The following is a 6,000-nucleotide window of genomic DNA, read 5'->3' as shown; positions in this document are numbered from 1 at the left end:
AATGTTAGTAGAGATTTGAGAAGTTAAAACATTTATTAACCACTACCCCTGTATTAAGGATTGTTGACCCAAATAAGGAATTTATCATTTTCACAGATGCATGTATAGAAGGTGTTGGGGCTGTATTAACACAAAATGGGAAGGTGATTTCTTATGAGTCTCGAAAGCTAAAAGAACATGAAAAACGATGCTCTGCCTATGATTTGGAACTATGTGCTCTATTTCATCCATTAAAGGTATGGAGGCACTATCTTATGGTAATGAATTTAGCAATTGATATTTCAATCAATATCAGTTGGTTAATGGCCATGTGGCCCTGTGAGAGTATCACATATTTGCTGTGACAGTATAACATACTGAGATTTTGATTCCATGTTGCTTAAGGTGTATGGCTATGATCTTAAGATTATCTCTATGCTTTCTTGTACATTTACATTTATATGCTTCCCTATATATTTTAATACTATTATATGGATTAGTTAAGAGGGAGACTGGACCGGTAGCTGAATCCCTTTCGGTTGCCCTGGTCTCAACTCCCTCCCTTCTTGTTCGGTGTACAATTTGTGTTTTCAAGGTTTTGTATTCATATTAGAATCTAGAACTGTCCAGAGTTAATATTGTAATTTAGTTAATCTGGATTCCATTTGAGTTTAATCCTCTGTGTTTCTGGCTAAACAGGACACCTTTACAAGCTTTATACTTGAATATATAAAACATTTTCAGAAGAAATCACTTTGAAGATTTTGGTCGACGCGTTTCGAACCAACCGGTGTGGTTCATCTTCAGGACAAGATGAAGAAAAAAATCTAGGAAGTAAGTTAAATAAGAAGACATGCGATCCTAATGGTCAAAAGAAAATGACTATATTTGACTTGGGGAGGAAAAGGGAAATACGTTATATTATGTAATATATTTTTACTATTGAAATAATTACCAATTTTCAATTCAGTTCTCGCTTAGTTTCCAGTCCATGTATAGTTATTTTTGACAACTAATTCGAGAGCTTAGAATAGCTTGTTATTAAATTGGATGCTTATTTCGGTCCTACTGTTTGGTCTATCCTTTCTTTCCATAGATTGAAACTAAATGTACATCACATATTGATGTATCTTTATGAAATAACAGTAACAAGTAATACCATAAATTTGACTACTCCATGTAGATTCTATTTTCCATCTACAGGCTACTAAGCTTTCTATAATTCTAGTTATAGTATAATCCTTCAAACTAACTACTATTTCCTTGCAACATGACTTTCCACACTGGTATTGGCTAAACAATAAATAATATAATCATCACATTTCATTCGCAGACTATAAGATTTTTTTCCTAATTAAGTAAATATATATATCTATATCTATATATATATATATATATATATATATATATATATATATATATATATATATTTGCACAAATACTTATCTGTAAATTTTCAATCTCTCAAATTCCACAGGGCTGAGACCGTTCCTCCTAATTTTGAGAAGGGAAATTACGTTTGCTTCTTTCCCCGAGCTTCTGCTCCAGAGAGTAGATTCAGTTATTGTCTAATGGAAGACCTCAAGACCTTAGTCGAGTCTATCCTTTCTGGTCTTTTAACAGAGTCTGCCCACAAGTCTTCACCAGCTCTCTCAAATTTCCACAGGGCTGAGACCGTTCCTCCCAATTTTGAAAAGGGAAATTATGTCTGCTTCTTTCCCTGAGCTTCTGCTCCAGACAGTAGATTCAGTTATTGTCTAATCGAAGACCTCAAGACCTTAGTCCAGTCTATCCTTTCTAGTCTCTTAACAGACTCTACCCACAAGTCTTCACCAACTCATGACCACTCTGATTGGTAACATACCTCCTATGTTTCCCAATCCCTTTTTTCTCCCCTTTCTCCACAATGAAAATAGAACCCCTTTCTTTCCACTAATGAATCTCTTTTATCTTCACGGGAGAGTTGTAACTGCTTCTTCTAACTATATGGAGGTTAGAGTTTGTTAACCAGTCTTCCCTCAAGAATTTGGAGATTTAATTATTTAATAAAATAACATTACTTAAATGTTAACACAAGTTCTTCTAATTTCCACATGAAAAATGTAAATGTAATTATTGGTAATTCACTTGTCACTTAGGGGTGTTACATGGACATTTACCTCATGAACTTTAGTAAAATTACAAAAAATATATCACAAACATAGTTGATATGCAACTCTTTTAAAGTGTATCATTCATATAAGACAAAATGTATGTACAATTTCAATACACTTCTCTAATACATCATTCTATATCCAGAGAAAAGTTAGTCTATGTAAGGGCCTTATTCCTATTATTAGAGCCTCAATCTATTATACGCTAACAGATCTATTTTCCTGCTGATTTAAAAGTAATAAAAGGAGCTTACTGACCTTCTCACATAGCTTTAAACATTTAACATCTTATCATTTTATCATAAGCAACATAAATTAAGGTGAGCATTCCATTGATATCAACTTAACAAGAGTAGTCCATGCAAAAATACCTGTTCCGGTGGTTGATGATGATACCTTTGACTTATAGCTCCAGCTGAACGCTCCTTCTCACCGACCCAATCGGATTTACCTCCCAGCCAACTAGGAAATAAATTCCTAGCCCAGGAAACCTCCACAGGTTCCTTAGCCCTCCATGCCCAAGTCCAACCAGATATAGTGTGTCCTCAAGAAGAATGTGAAAAACCAGATAACAATACTTTCCTCCTCTCAAACCCAAGAAACCTCCATAGGTTTCAAAGGTCTCTCAAAATCATAACAAGTCCACACAATCACAACCAACCCCCACAATCATAAGCAAGACCCCCAACCTCCCCTTTCTTCCTTCCCCCTTCCCTTTTTATACCCTCCTTCCCTTCTCCATCTCAACCACCTCTCATTAATGTCATTAACTTCTCATCCATCCTTACAGTTGACTTCTCTTCTCCCAAGTAAGTTAGGAGTACATTTGGAAATGTGACATGAATATAAAATTGAGAATTTAATGGGAAAGGATCATGTCTTCTCCCAAATAAAATACATTTGGGAATGTGAGGTGAATATATATATATATATATATATATATATATATATATATATTGATAATTAAATGGAGATGACTATGTCTTCTCCCAAGTAAATGTGAGGGTACATTGGGGAATGTGAGATGTAATTACATGGAGAGGACCATGTCTTCTCCTTAGTAAATGTGAGGGTACATTGGGGAATGTGAAATGAATATATATATTGATAATAAGATGAAGAGGACTATTTCTTCTCCCAAGTAAATGTGAGGGTACATTGGAGAATGTGAGATGTAATTACATGGAGAGGACCATGTCCTCTCCTTAGTAAATGTGAGGGTACATTGGGTGATGTGAAATGAATATATATATATTTGAAATAATGCAAGGAGACCATATCCTACCTAATATTCAATTTGAAAAGGTAAGTGGGGAATTTGATTAATGGAAATCATGAATTTTATATTAGACCAATATTTCTCAATATTTTTAGATAATGTAAACATTAACAAAATTTGTAGGATAAGATTTAAGTGGGGCATTACATACACCCCTCCTTCAGAAAACTTCGTCCCGAAGTTAGAATGAAAAGATGCAAGGAGTTTGAAAGCATAGCAACCAGAGAGAGTTATAGCAATAAAATCGGATAAGTCCGACAATGACATTTCTTCCCATCAAGAGTCTCCAACTGATCTATATCTTCCTATTCACCCTGGCCTACTTCCGTTCCCACCCTATCTGTCCTCTGCTGCCTTATCAGTGGCAAAGGCCATACTGACCACTGATAAACCGACATGGTGGGAGCGTCGAATGCCTCGACCAAACTTTCCCCAGCAGGCGTCTGGCAATCATCATCACACGTCTCGGGGGAGCGTTCAGCTGTCCTCCCCACAATTCCAGGTTTCGGAGGATACACGGTGGGAAACACCTCCACCCCTCCTTCAGAGCACGGACCACACTACAGAGCTGGTTGGACTTGTCATCAAATAATCCAGTCAAGTCGTCTTGCCACCGGCCATCATGCATTTACTCGTGTCATAAGAGTGCATATCCCGTGGATATCAATGCAGAAGAATAATGTACATTATACCTTTTCATGAGATGTCTCAACCTTCCTTCAATGGAAGAGTAGCTCTGAGCTATCATACAATTCCTTCCAACCTGTAATTCAGTTCTCATCCCCGCATGTATATATATCCACAAATAATATAGCCACATGATTTTAAACATCATGTTTATTATGCCCAATGTCCATGTGCCAAGTTTGTTGTTCATATCACAATTTCACGAAATCATTCATGTAAATAAATCATATCCATTCATTAGTATCGGTATCTTTATCTGTTGGCTTATTTCCGCAAGCCCAGCTATTTTAAAATAGAAGTAGAATTCATAACAGAGCAATCCATGACCAACAGAATTATCAGAGCAGTAAGAATTACACATACATATATTGCATATCAAACAGAGTGTTTCTGAGCAGAGGAGTCACATGTTTATATTGTGTACCCAACAGAGTTTTTTTTTTCAGATCAGAGGAATCACATGTTTATATCGTATACCCGACAGAGCATTTCTGAGCAGAGGAGTCACACGTGAACCGGTGGAACAACAAGGTAAGAGGAGCATAAATAGGGAGAGCGGCGGTCACACTGGAATAGCAGCTTTTTAGAGAAACAGCGGAGTAATATTATCGGCGGGTGTTATTAAGTGCCATTCCTAAACCTCCGATTGTGACATACCCTTCAAACCCGATGACAACTTTAGGGTCGGTTGAATATTTTATCGCATTCGTGGGAGGAGTCGGCCCATCGACGTTTCAGCAATCGGCGATGCCAGGGGGTCGTTCTTCGAAAAGCTTCCCCTTTTTCCGATTGCGATAAAGTCACGGACTCGACGGTCTATATATATTATGGTTCACGGCTGTGCTGCACCTGCCCATCGGTAATTCTTCACAGGGGGTTTCCAACTACAAACTCCGATTGCGATGAGTTAAGCGGACCCGATTCCTTATTAAAATATGGCTTGATGATTTATCGCGTCTGGGGAGAGTCGGCAATTGGCAAATCGACAATCGAGTAAGGTTTAATTCATAAGGGTTCCCATATGCTCCGTTTGCCGATTGCGATTTATGTTGCGGAACCGATAGCTATAAGTCCGGTTGTAACATTATTTGAATTCCACCCTTTTTCCCTTGCCTGTTTTGGTTCATTGTTCCTGTGTAAGGGACATTTGGTCTGCGTGGTCTTTCTGAGGTAGAAAGCATGCATTCTGATAGTTCAGGGAGTGGATCCAGCGGTTGCGATTTTGCGATGGGGACGTGGCACGGGAGGTTCTAAAAGTAGTTGTAAAGCGGCATAATACTCTGGGATAGTGGTGTAGCACACACATAATGAAAATGGCATTCCCTTTTTTTTAAAGAAAACTCTGCTTTTCGCTCTGATTTTCTCAGTTTGATAGAGATTTTAGGCTTTACCACATTGGGCTATATGCGATCCAAAAAAATTCTGATAAGTTATGTATCAGCTAATCCATCACCGCGTGAGTCATACATGTAGTCCATATATCAACCATCTCTATCAGCAATTTCAAATTCACCAACAGAGTCATATAAGTAGTTTTATGTGTCATGCCAGATGCGTCAACATTTCATAAATAAATAACATGAAAATAGAATCTTGACATAGGTGGCTATCTATGTTAAAATGGGCATCATAAACGCTCATGTGATATCCTTGTGGAACCCCTCAATAATAATTAGAGTTGAAACAGATTCAACTTTCCGTCATGGAAAATAGTATTTGGACCTGAATATGCTATGAGGTGGTACCAAAACCAAGATAATGGCAAGCAATGGATTAATGCACTATCAATTCCACTAGAAGGTGCTAGTATAAGTTTTATGCATATACTTTATTTTAACCCTTAGTGAATATAAAAGTCGCACTCTTCTGATTTGATGATCTCTCATCTTCCAAACCCCTTTA

Source organism: Pinus tabuliformis, chromosome 8, assembly GCF_031772625.1.
Source record: "Pinus tabuliformis cultivar Carrire ecotype Pingquan chromosome 8, CPIR1, whole genome shotgun sequence".
NCBI classification, from domain to species: domain Eukaryota; kingdom Viridiplantae; phylum Streptophyta; class Pinopsida; order Pinales; family Pinaceae; genus Pinus; species Pinus tabuliformis.
Note: the sequence above shows the minus strand (reverse complement) of the source record.